Genomic DNA, 20,786 nt, shown 5'->3' on the forward strand with positions numbered 1-20,786 from the left:
CATACATACTTATTTAAGTGCATATATATGCGGTCTTTTTATTTCTTCATATTCTGAAGAGCGTATGCTCGAAACGTAAAAGTCTCTCTCACATTCTCGAGCGTCAAACTAATGCACATGCTTATTGCTCGTACACCAGTCATCCTCTTCCATTTTTCTGTAAATTTCAACTGTATATATATATATATATATATATACATGTGTGTATATATCTACATATGCTCGCCTTATGTGTACACATATGTGCATATATGTATATATGTATATGTATGAATATATCTCTATGTATATATATATGTATATAAATATATATGTGTGTATATTTTCTTCTTTTCCCCCTACCTTTCTATTAACATAACTATCTTAGAAACTAGTTAATTTCAACTCAATAATTTTAAACTTTTATAAATTTTTAGATTTTAGTTTTCTTATCTTGTAATTTTAATTTTAAGTGTTAAGTTTTAATTTTCAATTTTAATTTTGAATCATAATTTTAATTCCTAATCCTTTATCTCATATAATTTAACGGCTATTATACTTGAAATACAATTTTAAACAACTGCACTAAACTATTGACCTTATAACCTTACTTAGATTGACTTTCCACCCTCAATCTACTGAAACTTTAACGTTTGACTTCTTGCCCACATATACTACTGACATATTTATATCATTACCGTTCGATTCACTTCAACATTTAAGTTTAATTTGTCTAAATATTTTCGTCGCTATAAGACCGCGACCTGTTCACTGACAAAAATCCGTGCTGAAGCAGCACGGATTTTTGTCAGTGATCAGGTCGCGGTCGCAGCACGGATTTTTGTCAGTGAACAGGTCGCGGTCTTATAGCGACGAAAATATTTTGACAAATTAAACTTAAATGTTGAAGTGAATCGAACGGCTTTTGTGTGTTTCTTAAATGGCTTACAAACACCTTCCACGCTGCAATTGTTTTCGTTCCAGCACACGATCTCAGATCAAATCACTTGCTATGCAAGTACATCTCCGTATATCATTACCTTTACTTTTATATTTTATTGTTTTTATTTTTACTTTTATTATTTTTTACCCTTTTGCCTCTATTTTATTTTATTTTTATTCCCTTTCTCCTTTCTCTCTCTTTCTCCTTTCTACCATAGACACTCACTCCGTCGAACCTATTCTTTTCTGTTATTTTTATTATCGTATTTTTACTTATATTCATCTTTATTTTATTGTAATTTTTACCCTTTTACCACTATCTTATTTTCTAATCCTTTCTTATATTTCTCTGTCTCTCTATCTCTCTCATAGACCCTTCACAAGGCCCATTTATGCCCATCATACTTTCTCACTCAATATACAGATTTACAATATGAATACATTATTCAGAATACGGTCAAAATACTGCCTGGGATTTAAACTAAAAATTTATACCATCATGAAGTACCGTCCAACATCCATATCCTCTGGAAAAAGGTGAGTTGTGAAAATTATTCCCCTGCCTATATTCTTCTAACTACTTTTATTCTTTATTCTTCTATTTCACTCCTTTATTTCTCTGTTTTATTCCTTTTAAATTGTGAATTTTATTCCTTGTAAACTAAAAATATTCCCCGTCTAAAATATTCATACCTTGTCTCTGATAATGGGATAATTATTCTAAATGACTTCAGATACTTGTTCTGTCTTGGTTTTGATTTTTCCTCTAATATAATATGTATATGCACACACACATATATACATGAGTGTATGTGCATATATATATAAACACACACACACACACACACACACACACGAACGCACACACACACACACACACACACACACATATATATATATATGTATATATGTATGTATTTACAGATGTAAATTTAATAGTGTTCACTTCCAGACTCTCTCACTGTGAGAGTTTCATTTCGAATCGCACGTGTCTCGAATGGGCTGGAGAATTTCTGTTTTGGATATATTTGGGGTACTTAATTGTGCTCATGACTTAGTGTTTGCTTCTTCCATGGGTATGAGTAAGTATTTCATTTATTTCTTTTTGCCGCATTTATCACTGACGAAGGGTCGGTTCTTATGAATTAACCCTGTAATCGGTCCGATATGGTAATAACGGAATTTTTTTAGAAATTTCTGTCGACCTTTTTCGAGTAGCGTGCTTATTTGTGATAAATTATATGGTTATGGACAATGTGTCTAATTTCGGCATATTTGGCATTAGAAATTTTCTCGTTTGCCCTTATTTATAAGTTGTATATATTATATATATATATATTATATATATATATATATATATATATATAATTATATACAAAGAGAGAAAGAGAGAGAGAGAGGGGGGTATATGTATTTACACACACTTCAAAGTAAAAGAAAAAAAAAGAGATAGATTTTTCAGCAAGTCTTGTAATTGGTATTTTATTATTTGCTGAAAATCGATAAAATTATACCAAAAATACATTTAACAATTAATCTCTCCAATTGCTGAGTCCGTAACTTTTCTGAAGCCAGCCTGCCTTTTGGGAAAACTATCAGATTGCATTTTTGCATCAAGAAAATACAATATTTCCACCTGTTTTATCACAATTTTCTAAACACGATCGGAGCTCGTAAATTTTCTCTCAACAGTTTTTATGTCCAAGCGTCCAATGAGCTTCCCATCAGTTTTCTCGCCTGAAACGACCACACAATTTTCGGGGAGTTTTTATTTTTTGTGTAATATTATTATTGTTAACATGCCTTATCTAATATTGTTATTATTATTGTTATCACGTTAAATTCTGAGTTCAAATTCCGTTGAAGTCGACTTAGCCTTTCATCATTTCGGGGTCGATAAAATAAGCACCAGTTGAACGTGAGGTCACTGTAATCGACATAATCTTTCCCCACCTGAATCTACCGGCCTTGCACCAAAATTTGAACTCATCATCATCGTCATCATCAGCATCATCATCATTATTATCTTCAGGTATAGTTCCCATGGTAGAAAAGATTATTATTATTATTATCATTATTGAGTGAGAGAGCAATGCATGCCATCGAAGTAACATTGGGGTGTCATATACGGAGCCCAGTATACCCATCATGACTACCCGTCTGATAAGGGTACACTAGGCACATACATCACAACAATATGTGCGCGACATGATGATCTCATGTCAAGATTAACAGCTCATGGCCTTGCAGGTGGGGCCCAGTTAGAACTTTCTTCAGGTCAAGTAGAATATCCCGCTCAGAAGGTCCCTGAATAAGGATTGTTTCATTATACTGAACGAAACACCCATATTTCCAGAGGTGTATTATCCAAACCACAAAGAATCCCTCTCAACACATGGCTGTGATGCTCCGCCACTACTTTTGACGTGATCAGAGATGCACATATCGTCAGCCACTAAAAGACATGCTCAACTGGTTAAGGTCAAACAACTGACAAGCAAATCTGAGGTATTGAGCGGAATATTTGCTGTATCCCATCTTTTATGCCAAGACAAAAAATGTATATGATCACACTTTATTATTATTATTATTATTATTATTATTATTATTATTATTATTATTATTATTATTATTATTATTATTATTATCATCATTATTGCGTGAGAAAGCACTGCATGCCATCAAAGTGACACTAGGGTGAAATATACGAAGCCCAGTATACCCATCATGACTACCCGTCTGATAAGGGTGCACTAGACACATGCATCACAACCATATGTGTGCGACATGGTGATCTCATATCAAGATAAACAGCACATGACCTTGCAGGTGGGGCCCAGTTAGAAGTTTCTTCTGGTCGAGTAGCCCATCCCGCCCAAAAGGTCCCTAAATAAGGGTTGCTTAAGGATTTTGAACGAAGCACCCATGTTTCCAGAGGTGAATTATCCAAACCTCCCCCACTACTTCTGCTCGTGATCAGAGATGCACATATCGTCAGCCACTAAGGGACATGCTCAACTGGTTACGGTCAAACAACTGACCAGCAAATCTGTGGTATTGAGCAGAATATTTGCTGTAGTCCATCTTTTATACCAAGACAAAACATCATCATCATCCTTATCATCATTATTATTATTATTATTATTATTATTATCATTATCATTATTATTATTACTATTATTAGAAGCTATTGTTTGCAATTATCTTGCTTTATTTTCTCCCTGAAATAATATATACATGTTAGGATGTTAAAATGCAATCCAATGATTAATGCTTGCACATGGAAATATATGCTATATTAAGATTCCATTTGCTCCATGTTTCGCAGTGTCGGACAACAGCAGAAGAGTACAGAAGAAAGCAGAGCCAGTTAATGCGATGATAGTTCTTCTTTCTCGAGCCATTCCGGGCTCATAAGGGCCGGTTTCCCGGTTTCCGTGGCGTATAGGTTCCCCACCTGGAACGGGACGCCGATCCGTCGCAGGTGAGCTGCAAGATGCAGGAGGAAAGAGTGAGAGAAAGTTGTGGCGAAAGAGTCAGCAGAAGTTTTGCCATTACCTTCTGCCGGAGCCGCGTGGAGCTTAGGCGTTTTCGCTCATAAACACACACATCGCCCGGTCTGAGATTCGAACCCGCGATCCCCCCGATCGCGAATACGCTGCTCTAACCGTTAGGCCATGTGCCTCCACATAGTGAGATGACGAACCCAACTGTTTCCTTCCAACGAAACGGTCATCTCACTCACAGCAAACAACTATAACAAAACACATTACTTTGCCAGACAGACAGCAGAAAAAATCACGGCACACTTCTTATTGATTTTTATTTTTAATAATACAAACATCGCAAAACACAACAGATTTACAAACTGACAGCAACGGACATACACAGATTTCCACTTCATATTCAGCTGGCCTCCATTTGGCACGTATATAGCTAAATGCACCAGTACTTCACTTCTGACAGTTCAATGATTAAGAGCGTGTTCTATTGTGTTTCTATAGTAAACATATCATTGTGAATGTTTTAAATCTTTTCTGTTTACTTTCTAATGTATTAGTTTCTGTGTTAAAATTCACGACTAGATTCTGAGAACTATTAAGTTATTTTCTCTCATGAAATGAAATACATATATTGTTATCATTGAATAATGTTGCAGTTGGCCATATTAACTTGTATTAATACATCCTTTAAGTAGTCTGTACAGAACAAACTGTGTATTTCGAATTAACTGAAAGGGCAGTCGTTCTCTACATTTTAACACAAGATAACAAATGAAAATTACTATAGGCGCAGGAGTGGCTGTGTGGTACGTAGCTTGCTTACCAACCACATGGTTCCGAGTTCAGTCGCACTGCATGACACCTTGGGCAAGTGTCTTCTACTATAGTCTCGGACCGATCAAAGCCTTGTGAGTGGATTTGGTAGACGGAAACTGAAAGAAGCCCGTCGTATATGTGTATTTATATATATATATATATATATATATATATGTATGTGTATATGTTTGTGCGTCTGTGTTTGTTCCCCCCAACCAACATCGCTTGACAACCGATGCTGGTGTGTTTACGTCCCCGTAACTTAGCGGTTCGGCAAAAGAGAAACCATAAGATTAAGTACTAGGCTTACAAAGAATAAGTCCTGGGGTCGATTTGCTCGACTAAAAGGTGGTGCTCCAGCATGGCTGCAGTCAAATGATTGAAACAAGTAAAAGAGTAAAAGAGTAAGAGTAAAGAGTTAGGCCTACTAATGTTTAACTTTAAAAACTTTGTTATCCGATATGTCTTTATTTTATTTAATTAAACAAACATATGAAGAATCTCCTCACTCATACATGAATTTTCAAGTGTATATACTCATTTCCCCGTTAATTGTATGTTCCCCAAACATCAGCTCCTGTGCGATCACTCTGCTCCGACCTTTGTATCAGAGTAGTTTTCGCACGAAAGCATTAATGAACGAATATTTTTGTTTGAAAATTTTGCGCTGCTTTTTCTAGCTGATCGATGTACTGCACTGAGGTTCGCTTGATGATTCGGATCTATTGTTATTACTGGTGTTGATAATGTCGTTCATTCTCAGTTCAGACTAATCTCTCTTTTTTTCTTTTTTTTTCCTTCTCTTTTACTTGTTTCAGTCATTTGACTGTGGCCATGCTGGAGCACCGCCTTTAGTCGAGCAAATCGACACCAGGACTTATTCTTTGTAAGCCTAGTACTTATTCTATCGGTCTCTTTTGCCGAACCGCTATGTTACGGGGGAGGTAAACACACCAGCATCGGTTGTCAAGCGATGTTGGGGGGGACTAACACAAACACACAAACATATACACACACACATACATATATATATATACACATATATACAATGGGCTTCTTTCAGTTTCCGTCTACCAAATCCACTCACAAGGCTTTGGTTGGTCCGAGGCTATAGTAGAAGACACCTGCCCAAGATGCCACGCAGTGGGACTGAACACGGAACCATGTAGTTCGTAAGCAAACTACTTACCACACAGCCACTCCTACGCCCAACCAAGGAATTATTTTCATTTCTAACTGTTCGAACAATCCCGTAAAGGCTTTCTCAATAGTTTGGTTGCTGGCATCGTTTGCTAAGATACTGCTTGTTCTTTTTGCGTTTCAGTCCCACATAAATTCTATGATAACTGTGTTTAAGCCACGACCATCCTCTATATATTCATATGTCCACCCAATGCTCTACAACAATACCAGTCATAATTTCTAATTAGTTCAGAGGAGGCATATGGCCTTGTGGATAGAGCACCGGACTCGCTGTCGAGGGATCGCGGGTTGGAATCTCTGACCGGGCGATGTGTGTGTTTATGAGCGAAACACCTGAGCTTCACGCGGCTCCGGCAGAAAGTAATGGCGAATTTCTGTTGACTCTTTCGCCGCAACTTTCTCTCACTCTTTCCTCCTGCATCTTGCAGCTCACCTGCGACGGACCGGCGACCCGTCCAGGTGGGGCACGTATACGCCAAGGAAACCTGGAAACCGCCCTTATGAGCTAGGCATGGCTCCAGAAGGAACAAACAACAAAATTAGTTAAACAAAATAACATACCTTTCTTTTCATTCATACAGAGTGTGTGTAAGACTACATTATACGCTGTACCTTATTTTAAGTCAAGACTGCAGAGTACATTTTATGGGAATATTTTGAGTGCTTGCCACTTCAGCTTAGTTGCAAATTTGCATATTTAGTTCAGAGACGCTAAAGATTTGAGCGTGTGATTTGAACTTTTATCTATTTCAGAAATGCTTTTAAATACTTTTTAACTGATTATAAGCTTCTTAAATGAATAATAAAATAATCGATCATATATATATATAATATATATATATATACGTTTATATATTTGTCGTGCAAGATTTTTTATGTGAAGTCGTGTGTTGAAACAGATATTGTTATATTTCGGAATGGTCATTTTGCCAGTTTAGCCAATAAAAACACACGCACTATATATTTGGTGTTACTTTGCTTCAGTGTTATTTATTTTTTACATTAATCTTAATCTTATTTCGGCCAGGAGTGTGACGAAAGAACTCTGGCCGAAATAAGATTAAGATTAATGTAAAAAATAAATAACACTGAAGCAAAGTAACACCAAATATATAGTGCGTGTGTTTTTATTGGCTAAACTGGCAAAATGACCATTCCGAAATATAACATATATATATATTATATAATATATATATATATATATATATATATATATATATATACGTACACTTTTAGGCCTTGCACTATTTTATACAAACGTTCACCCACGAACGATGATTCAATTTCCAAGTACGACGTTTATAATTTAAGTGCATGAGTATTTAATTCAATAATTAAGCAAATATATGAACAATTTCCTCACTTATACATGCATTTTCAAGTGTATATACTTGTATTTCCCCGTTAATTGTATGTTCCCCAAACATCAGGTCCTGTGCGATCACTCAGCTCCGACCTTTGTATCAGAGTTGTTTTCGCACGAGAGCATTAATGAACGAATTTTTTTTTGTTTATTCTATTATACACAGAAAGAGAGAGAGAGAGAGAGAGAGAGAGAGAGAGAGAGAGAGAGAGAGAGAGAGAGAGAGAGAGAGAGGAGAGAGAGAGAGAGAGAGAGAGAGAGAGAGAGAGAGAGAGAGAGAGAGGGGGAGAGAGAGAGAAACACACACAGACACACACACATTTCTTGTTCTCTTGATATACAGTGTTTCGAAAAGCAGCAATCAGAAACTGGGTGTAATAAGGAATTAAAGTTTCATCTTCAAGTATTCTTTTATTCTTTTACTTGTTTCAGTCATTTGACTGCGGCCATGCTGGAGCACCGCCTTTAGTCGAGCAAATCGACCCCGGGACTTATTCTTTTGTAAGCCCAGTACTTATTCTATCGGTTTCTCTTTTGCCGAACCGCTAAGTGACGGGGACGTAAACACACCAGCATCGGTTGTCAAGCAATGCTAGGGGGACAAACACAGACACACAAACACACACACATACATATATATATATACATATATACGACAGGCTTCTTTCAGTTTCCGTCTACCAAATCCACTCACAAGGCATTGGTCGGCCCGGGGCTATAGCAGAAGACACTTGCCCAAGATTGCCACGCAGTGGGACTGAACCTGGAACCATGTGGTTGGTTAGCAAGCTACTTACCACACAGCCACTCCATATTTATAACTCTACCCTCTACTATCTCCCTCTCTCCCACTCTCTCTATCTCACATTGTCTTCTCTTTCTTTTGTTCACAAGATCTGTGCTCTACTCAAATGCACTCACATATCACCCACACATATATAATCACACACATATACACACACTCACATATGCCTGATTGCATATTTTTGAAAACACCTGTAGTCACATACATACATTCATACAAAAACAGCTACACACGCACTTATTCATGTACTTCAGTATATATATTTCAATACCTAGAGAAAGCGGCGGAAGTGTATTTTCAACACAAACTTTGGCAAGTTCCACAGATCCTTATTTATACACACACGCGTCTAATATCGTTGTTATCACATCTTGTATACGCTGTCATATGTGCATGGGAGAGGAACGGTTTTCTATTTGCTTGAGTTGAAATGATGAATCGACCACTCACAAGTTCTTTTTACTTGAAACTGGCACCTATGCCAAATCCTGAAGAATCGATATTAGCTAAGGTATTGTGTACTGACCTTCAAGTCATGTTATATAATCCATCATTTTAATCTGATCGCAAACGGCCATATGTTATTTCGGACGCCATATTGAATGCATCATTTGTCCAATGACCATCTGATGTATTCGTCAATTTGACGTGAATCGCTTTGGGGAAATTTCTTCCGTTTTCTTTCTATACATGTTGTGTTTGTTGTGTGATTTTGCATACATGTGTATTTGTGTGAGTAAATTTATTTCTAAGGGCTTCCATGTAAGTTTGGGCGTATGGGTTAAGACTATGTGCCAAATTTGAGTTGTTTGTGAATAAATGAGAGTGCGTTTGTGTGTGTGACTGAGTGTGTGTGACTGAGTGCGTGTGTGTGTGTGTGTGTGTGTATGAGAGAGAGAGAGAGAGAGAGAGAGAAAGTGAAAAAGATTGAGTGGTAGATACTATATGTATGTTCTTGTGGCAATATGTGGCCGTGTACATTTGCATTTTATGTGTTTGTGTTTACGTGTCACATTTATAAATCTGCATATAAAACTTTGTGTGTATTTCTTTGCAAATTAGATTTGCATGTGATTGTGTATAAAAATTATGAATTATATTGCTATCAACCACTAGTTAAGCAACACACACACACACACACACACACACACACTTACACACACAGACACACACACACATGTATGACCTCACACACTCACATGTATGAACTCATAAACACACATATGTATATGTGTATATATGTAAAACATATATATATGTGTGCGTGTGTGTATGTATGTGTGTTTGTATATATATATGTGTGTGTGTGTGTCTGTGTGTGTATGTATATATATGTGTATATATAAGTATGTTAATAAATGCAGCGTCTAATATGTATAACATATAATATATACGTCTATGTGTTTTGTATGTATGTTTGCATGTGTAGTTTTCTGTAAAAATAACTGAACCATCCACACACTTATGTGTATATGTATGTGCGTGTTTGTATGTGTGTGTGTATGTGTGTGTGTGTGTGTGTGGTGTGTGTTTGTGTGTGTGTGTGTGTGTGTGTGGTGTGCGTGTGTGTGTGAGTGTTTTAATAAAAAATGTAAGTAAAGTTCGAAGTAAGCAACGGGTGATTGATTGCAATAAAGATACATGAAGAATGCAAATAAATATTCTCTCTCTGTAAAGACACGATGAAGTGCAAACTAGAAGCTAACGTCACGGAAGTAAAATGATTATATAAGGATAAAACAACGGAAAATGTAAAACGAATGAAATGCTGAATGAAAATGGATTTTCCTTGTACTAAAGAAAAAAAATAAAGATATAAATCCACTTTTCGTAGCGGACATCCGGCAAAATTTCATAGGGAGAAATAAGTTAGTGTGAAAGTCACTGATGGATGTAAGTTCCGGAATAAAAGCGGAAACGGTAGATTTAAGTTTAGCTGTACAAAATAAATGTCTAACTCTCCACACACAAACCTTTCTTCTATAGGTATAGGGTCTGAAATTTTGGGAAGAGGATTAGCTGATTATATCGACCCTAGTATTCCACTGGTACTTAGTCAAGTCATCGACTTAATTAATTGATCGGACGGTTAGAAATGAAAATAATTCCTTGATTAGACGTAGGAGTGGCTGTGTGGTAAGTAGCTTGCTTACGAACCACATGGTTCCGGGTTCAATCCCACTGCGTGGCATCTTGGGCAAGTGTCTTCTACTATAGCCTCGGTGGCATTTGAATTCAGAATGTAAAACCGGAAGAAATGCCGTTAAGTATTTTTATCCAGTGTGCTAACAGTTCTTCTGCCAGCTTGCCTCCTTACAAACAACTATAATAAGAAAATAATGATACAAAAGAGATGAACATAAAGTTATCACTATACACACAGGGGTGGCTGTGTGGTAAGTAGCTTGTTTATCAACCACATGGTTCCGGGTTCAGTCCCACCAAAGCCTTGTGAGTGGATTTGGTAGACGGAAACTGAAAGAAGCCCGTCGTATATATGTATATATATATATATATGTATGTATGTATGTATGTATGTATGTATGTATGTGTGTGTGTGTGTGCGTGTGTGTGTGTTTGTGTGTTTGTGTTTGTCCCCCTAGCATTGCTTGACAACCGATGCTGGTGTGTTTATGTCCCCGTTACTTAGCGGTTCGGCAAAAGAAACCGATAGAATAAGTACTGGGCTCACAAAATAATAAGTCCCGGGGTCGATTTGCTCGATTAAAGGCGGTGCTCCAGCATGGCCGCAGTCAAATGACTGAAACAAGTAAAAGAGTAAAGAGAGTAACACCTCAAATGATCAGCGCATTTCGGGTTGACCAGCAAAGCAAGAGATACGGACATAGACATGTGAACTGGTAACTGCACCCTTTGGACAATATACTGACACTGTAGCATAAAGCTGCAGGAGTAGATTATGCAAGTAGTAATCACGACACACGGCAGATATCTGCTACAATAATCTCGGTTATGCTTGTCAAGATTGGCAAAAAGCCGGGACCCAGCTCTGGGTTAACTAGCATGTAAACCAGTGAAGATGAAAGGCCCTTAGCTGTCAACAGAATTTGCTTCTCGGCGAAGGCAAATTCGTATATAAAACCTAGAGGACAGTTGGTTTCTGGATGTCTCAGTCACTGTTATGCCACTGGTGTTGCTGTCCGACACTTTCCAAGCAAAGGAAAAAAAAAAATTTAGGAAGAGGTCTTACTCGGTCACGAGCTGACTTCCACCATATGCCACTCTCTCTCCCTCCCTTTTCTCTCTTAGTATATGTGTATAAAAACAAACACACACAAAAACACATACATACACATACACACAAATGTATATATAAAACAATTTTACATTAATCTGATAGGTATTCCATACTTTTGTTGAGAACTAATTTATTATTCTTGTGAAAGAACGTTCTTTACAATGACTTGTAAGTTTCGGCGAACCCGACTATGGCTTAGCCGGCGGTCAAACTTTCAATTCACAGTCAAGAACTTTCTTGCATGAGAATCATATATATATATATATATATATATATATATATATATATATATATATATATAATATATATATATATATATAATATACACATATATATGTAAATCTATATATATATAATATAATATATACATATATATTACCTATATATCTATATATATATATATATATATATATCTATATATACATACACATATATATGTAATATATATATATATATATGTAAATATATATATATTATATATATATATATATACCTATACTCTATATACATATATATGTAATATATTATATAATATATATATATATATATATATGATTCTCATGCAAGAAAGTTCTTGACTGTGAATTGAAAGTTTTGACCGCCGGCTAAGCCATAGTCGGGTTCGCCGGAAAGAATATGATTATATGACCAATTTCACAAGTAAAACTAGCCAATTCTACGGTATACCTAAGATCCACAAAAGTGAAAAAATAAGCAACGCATGCAAGATAGCTACAGACAAAATAATTAAAGTCCCTAATCCTAATGACCTCAAATTGAGACCCATAATAGCAGGTCCCGCATGCGAAACCCACCGCCTCAGTAACTTTTTAGACACCCTGTTAAAACCACTCCTCAAACATGTCAAAAGCTATATAAGGGACGACTTAGATATGCTCAATCACCTACCGAATACTATAAACAAAAACACCATACTGGTATCTTTCGATGTAGTCAACCTCTACTCCAATATCCCCCACAACCTAGGACTAGATGCAATCCAATTCTGGCTAGAGAATCACGCCAACGAACTACCACACCGCATCAAAAAAGAATTTGTGATAGAAGGGGTTAAATTCATCCTGGAAAATAACTTCTTCGCCTTCAATGACAACTTCTACCGACAAAAATCGGGGACTGCGATGGGTACACGAATGGCCCCCTCCTTTGCCAACCTAGTCATAGGATACCTAGAGATCAGTCTGTATCGTAAGGTTCTAGAAAGATATGGCAGCCCTTTCTCCATCTACATAGAAAACAACTGGAAAGATATCTAGATGACTGTTTCATCCTTTGGCATAAAAATATAGAAAAACTCATAGAATTCCAGAAAATTTTAAACGGACTGGACGTAAACATCCAATTCACGATGGAATATAGCCAACAACAACTCCCCTTCCTCGATATCCTCATTAAGAAAGCTAATAATATAATAGAAACAGACATATACTATAAGCCTACAGACTCTAAGCAATATCTTCCATTCAATTCATGCCACCCCAGACACCACCAGGATGAATATCCCCTTCAATCTAGCAAAAAGGATATGCACTATAGTCTCTAACGCAAACACCAGAGACACACGACTACAAGAACTAAAAGATACCCTAATCACCAGGAACTATCCACCTTCACTTATTGACAAGTGCATTCAACGTGCCCTTCAACTTAACATCAAGGAACTGAGACATCCCAAATCAAAGAAAAACTTAAACAAAAAAGCCTTACCATACATCTCCACACACAACCCTCTCAATAACGAAGCCTTCGACACCATCCTCCACAACATACCCCTCCTAAAAAAAGACCACAGAATGAACACAATCCTCCAAACACACACGATCATAAAAAGCAAAAGACAGCCTAGATCCATGAAAAGTCTCCTTACACAAGCCCGAATTCACTCTTCAACACAGAAGCCGACAGTAAAAAAATGTGGAAGACCCAATTGCGGGATATGCGACTATCTAATCGAGGGTTCTGAGTTCTCCTTCAAACAGGGACAACGGTTTACAGTGAAAAGCAACTTCACATGTGCTTCGGAGAACCTAATATACTCACTAACCTGCTCCGGGTGTCAAGAGCAGTACATAGGCCAAACAAAAAATGGTTTGCGTAAACGAATGGCCCTGCACAGATCCCAGATAAAAATTCTCCAAAAAGAAAAAATAGTTTTTAGCCAACACATAGATACTTGCGCCAACAAAAAAAAACCAAACTTCAGAATTTTCCCCCTCTACCAATTAGGGACGATAAACCTCGAGACAACGAATAAGTAAAGAAAATCTCTTTATTACAAAATACAAGCCACTTCTTAACGGGTCTACGACAAACAATTAATATACCTCAACTTTAGAATAAAAGAAAAATATATATACACACACAAATACTACACTCCATAGAATCCATTACTAATCAGCCCCTTCAAAGCTATACTTACACCATTCATATTCTCCCTTCTCTGTTTTTTTTCTTCTTCTTCTTCTCTTCTTCTTCATCATCATCATTATCATCATCATCGGCGTCATCATCATCACCACCATCATCACCACCATCTTCTCCTTCTCCTCCTTCTTCTTCTTCTTCTTCTTCATCATCATCATTATCATCATCATCGTCGTCATAATCATCACCACCATCACCATCATCATCATCTTCTCCTTCTCCTTCTTCTTCTTCTTCTTCTTCTTCTTCTTCTACTTCTCCACCCCCTACCCCTTAACTTTGTCACTAATGTTTTTTAGTATATAACACCTACGCTAATTCTATAAACAAGCCTGTCAATATAAATATTCTCCTGAATTGAACTGAGACTGCCAGCCGCCACTGACCATTCAAAATACGACATCAGGGCACTCCCAGATTCTCCCACCCCCCTTTCCTCACCAGCCTTCTTCCTCTACTACCTACCAAGAACTCACAACTACCTCGAACACACAGTGCAAAACAAGGGAGTCAGAGAAAGGCAGAATGCCACTTAAATCTGAACACTACTATAGAAATATTCTTTTAAAAAAACTTTTCTTCTAATTTTTCTAAATTTAATTATTTAATCGTTACAGTTGAAAAGGTCTCAAAATGACCGAACCGGTACATAAAATGTTCACTATAAAATTATTTTAGCATTTTCTATTTTTGACTTGTTTTTTCATATATATATATATATATATACATATATATGTAAATATATATATATAATTACATATATATATATATATATATATTATATATATATATATATATATATTATATATATATATATATATATATATATATATACATATATATGTATATATATGACAAAGCTGCAGGTGTTCGAAGTATATATACTGTTCGTCACTGTCGAGCAACGAAATCTCTTCTACACAAATCATACATGTCTTGGCAAATATCCTGATTTAAGAGAGTACCGTAATCGAGACCATTATTTTGTGAAAGAGACAAAATGTGCTATATTCATTTCTCGTTTAATTCTTTTAGTTCTGTCTGTTATTATTATACAGAAGGAAATGTCAGAAATTCTTCGAACACCTGCAGCTTTGTCATATATTTTGATATGCTCCTTATAAACAATAGAATACTTTTTTTTTGGCTCTCAATACAAGTCTTTAACTTCGGAATTATGTTTTACTATGCGTATACACACACGGGGACAGACCCATGCACAAATTTTCACACATGCGTATATTTGTGTACGAAGTTGCTCACCCATCGACAGTGTATCCTCAAAAGAAATTTTGGTAAGTCCTACATACTCTTATTATATAGCCCAACGTCTCATATCGCTGTTATCATAGCTTGTATACGCTGTCATACGGGCAAGAGAAAGGAAAGGATTTCTATTTGCTTGAGTTGAAATGATGAACCGACAACTCACAACTAGAAACCGGCTCCCAAGCCGAATCCTGAAGAATCGATATTAGCTAAGGCATTGTGTACTGACCTTCCAGTCATATTATGTAATCCATCACTTTAATCTGATCGCAAACTGCCATATGTTATTTCGGACGCCATATTGAATGCATCATTTGTCCAATGACCATCTGATATATTCGTCAGTTTGACGTGAACCGCCTTGGGGAAATTTCTTCTGTTTTCTTTACATGCGTGTGTTTGACGTGCGTTTTCGCGCCATATGTATACGATGAACGTATTTCTGTGCGACAGATTGTTTAGATGTATTTGTTTGTGTGCATTTGTATATGTGTTTCCCCCTCTGTGTATGTTTGTTCAGGGGTTGCGCTCGAGAGACAGCTTAGGTGAGCATGTTTAGGTATATGTTGTGCGTGTGAGGGATTGTGTCTGTGGTGGTGTTGGAGATTTTTAATATATATATATATATATATATCACATACATATATATATGTAAATATATATATATATATGTATATATAATATTATATATATATATATATATATGTATATATATATATTATATATATATATATATATATGATATATATATATAATATATATATATATATGTATATATATATATATATATATATATATATATATATATATATATATGCAGGTGAATGTACCCGTTTCTCTACTTTAATATCCGTGTGTATGTGCATTTGTGTGCGTGTATTCGTGCGTATGTGTCTTTAGAGTGTGCATTGAGTCTGTGCAAGAGAGAATAAATATATGCATGTATATACATATATATATACACACACATGTCAATGTGTGTAGGTTTCTATAAATTATTACATTTGTGTACGTGCGTGCACGTGCGTGCACGTGCTTGTGTGTGTGTGTGTGTGTGTGTGTGTGTGTGTGTGTGTGTGTGTGTGTGCGTGTGTGTGTGTGTCTATGCGTATCTGTACAATCACATGTCAATTCCAACCGGGTTTCCTAATCATATTACTGACCATTTCATCACATGCAGAACTATACACATGGGAACAGCGCAGAACTAATGTTCACATCTAAACAATCATTCCTACACACATGGGACATGAAGACAAACGCAGCATAAGTAAACACTCGTACACATCTACGCACCCTCAGGGCCATATCTACACACACACAACACACACAGACACACTTTCTCTCTCTCTCTCTCTCTTCTATAAAACACTCGTGTATTCTGCCCACAAACACAACTCAAATTCTTTGTACACACAAAAACACAGAGACAAACACATCTAAACACATAAAGCAAGACACACACGCGCACACACACACATACACACACATAAACTCCCCCCTCTCTCTCTCTTCTACACTACACACATGTATTCAGCACACAAATACACTCACAAATTCTTTGTATACACTAAAACACACAGACAAGCTCATCTTAACACATACAACAAGACACAAGGCGGCGAGCTGGCAGAACCGGTAGCACGCCGGGCGAAAAGCGTAGCCGTATTTCGTCTGTCTTTACGTTCTGAGTTCAAATTCCACCGAGGTCGACTTTGCCTTTCATCCTTTCGGGGTCGATAAATTAAGTACCAGTTACACACTGGGGTCGATATAATCGACTTAATCCGTTTGTCTGTCCTTGTTTGCCCCCTCTATGTTTAGCCCCTTGTGGGTAGTAAAGAAACATATACAACAAGACACACACACACACATACACACACAAGTGCACTCAACACACTCACACACACATACAGGCACACACATCTAAGCAGCGTTTTATGAACATACGCATACACATACACGTGCGCGCAGAGTCCGTCACTTAAACGATCAACACCCTTGCAACACATGGAAAATTGCTGTCGAACACAAACGTAAATTCTAGATACATGCAGATGCACATAAACACACTTGTGATAGCGTCAGGAGATCTGTGTATAGTTGTGTATGCATAGGAATGAATGTGTATGTATGTGTGCGTGAGGTTATATACATATATGTGTGCTGTTTATGTGAGTTTGAGTTTGTACATTTGTGTTATGGGTATCTGTGTTTATGTCTTATGTGTGTGAATCTAATTGTTTTGATGCAAAAATTAGCTTTGTGTGTGGAGGAATGGTGAATACTTGTGAATATGGAGAGGTACGGTGGATATATTAAAGACTTATTTCTAGCAGGTGGATGCTTGTTTAAGCGGATCTTTTCAGTTTGAACGGCAATTTTTCTAGTAGTGTCATATGAAATTGTCACCCATAATTATGACCCAAGTATCGATCTATTGCATTTCAATCTGTTTTAGGGTTAGGGGTGGGCGGAAGAGTATCTTTTTTTCTTCACAAATGTAAATAAACCCAATCTGTTCCTTAAACGAGGGACATATTCATACGGCACAGAATGTTGTTTACCTCAATGGACGTCATTGATTGGTTGAAATTGCAGAAATTGAAGAAACAAAACAACAAATATTTTACAAACCATAGAATTTTCTCAATAAAGACAAGAGAAAAGGATGTTTTATAAACACATTCTATCAGTATACGAAGTTTCAAATTGTTTAGTTACGTGGAAATTAGGTTAAAAACTGCCGTTCAAATCGAAAAGATCCGTTTAAGCTTCCTAACGCTTCGTACAAATTTATAATTCATAGCTAATTAATGCTATTGCGCCTGCGATCCACCTATGTCTCTGCTGGTGATATGAGCAAATTTAAAACTTATCCACAGATGATATGAACAGTAGTGACATCTGATTTCAAATTTCAGTGTTTGAATGTTTTGCTTATATATATATACATGCATATATATATATATATATATTATATATATATATATATATATATATATATATATATATAGATATAGATATATATATATAAAGTTCTGCAAATTATATTTGGGAGTATCTTTCAAACGTCTTCATTTGGCGCGCTGAGGCAGGAAAGATGCTAAGCCACTGATTTTAATTGATTAATATCAATTTCTTCCCTCATTTAATATATATATATATATATATATATATATATATATATATATATGTATTAATATATATATATATATATATATATATATGCATGTATAACTCTGTACCGCGTGTGTACCGTTGGCAAATTTTTCCCTCTGTCTTCCCTTCTCTGGATCTTTCCTTCTCCTATGTTTCCAACGAAGAGCTCCGCTCGAAATGTTGAACCCTCCTCCTTTCCTTCTTTCCTGAGCGTCCAATAATACTATATTTGTTCCAGGTCCTCGCGTTGTTGTGTTTTTTTGTGCTTTCTTGTTTGGATTAACTTTATATATATATATATATATTTATAACTCTGTGTATCTATGTTTGTATATATGTTTTTATGTGTATACGTAAGTATGTATATATGCGTGTATGTACATATATATATATGTGTATGTGTGTATATATATATATATATATATATGTGTGTGTGTGTGTGTGTGTATGTGTCTGCCTCTATATACATATATAATTACATATACATTCACTCTATTCCATATATTATAAGCATTTATCCAATAATTTTGTAATTTTATATGTACCTTTACATGTATCTATTTACTCGTAAATCACAATAATAATTATTTTTAAGATATTTACGCGAATTGAACCTATATAACGTGTATTTATTATTCTCATAGCGATCATATATAGCCATAGCCTATCCTTCTCACATAATATTCAGCAGGAACATTGCTCTTGACATAACTTTTTATATATACAAGATATTCCTTTTGTATAGCATTATCCTACCCGTTTAATACCTTTATCAATAAGCTCTCTTTCTTTTATTTCTAAAATTCACTTCTCTCATTTCATCCCATACTTGACCTTTATTATTATTTTTTCTTCTTATTTATCTCTCCTACACAAGTAAAATTTAGTTTCCTTTTCACCCTCTCTAATTTATTACCATATCGCTTCTATATTTCTCTTCTTACGACATCTCCTAAAACGTTCTCTTATCTCTTTTCTTAACAATAGACTCCGAAAGTATAATACAAATTTAATCGTTATATTTCCATTTGTATTACCATTTTTCCTCATTTTCTCCTTTATTGAACTTCCATGTCCATGTTACCTTAATACGGATCTTAACAAGATCAGTATAACAAGAATCCTTAATCCATTTCCACTTCATTCTTCTAATTCCTCCCCTCCCCTATACTTTCATAAATGACTTCATTTGCTTTCTAGTATAAGCTTCACAAGCATCATTTTTTACGCTAAACTTTCTTCGTCTAATTATGATTTTTTACAAAAAAGAATAACAAGTATTGTTTTTAACGGTTAGATTTGAATTACATTAGGTAACGTTTTCTCAATGGACATTTCTCTAACTTACTCGCCCTATGTTGCATATACTCTTTTATTCTTTTACTTGTTTCAGTCATTTGACTGCGGCCATGCTGGAGCACCGCCTTTAGTCGATCAAATCGACCCCGGGACTTATTCTTTGTAAGCCCAGTACTTATTCTATCGGTCCATTTTGCCGAACCGCCAAGTGACGGGGACGTAAACACACCAGCATCGGTTGTCAAGCAATGCTAGGGGGACAAATACAGACACACAAACTCCCCACACACACACATATACATATATGTACATATATACGACAGGCTTCTTTCAGTTTCCGTCTACCAAATCCACTCACAAGGCTTTGGTCGGCCCGGAGCTATAGCAGAAGACACTTGCCCAAGATGCCACGCAGTGGGACTGAACCCGGAACCATGTGGTTGGTTAGCAAGCTACTTACCACACAGCCACTCCTGCGCCTATATATGGAGAATTAATTAGCAAATCTGTACCAATTTATACAGAGAGTGTTCTCGATATCTTTATATTTATATCATCCCCTAAACGTTCATCCGTTAGTTTTGGTTTGATAATTGACACGACTCCGATCACTATCGCACACACATAGGAAAAGATAAACATGAAACTCATAGCTGTAACTTCTCTGCTCTTTTTTAAAGTTACTGTTATTATTATTTTTTCTCTGCACTGATGAGTACCATGATAATTTACAAATTCATA

The sequence above is a fragment of the Octopus sinensis genome, linkage group LG14 (assembly GCF_006345805.1).
Source record: "Octopus sinensis linkage group LG14, ASM634580v1, whole genome shotgun sequence".
In the NCBI taxonomy this organism is placed as follows: Eukaryota; Metazoa; Mollusca; class Cephalopoda; order Octopoda; family Octopodidae; genus Octopus; species Octopus sinensis.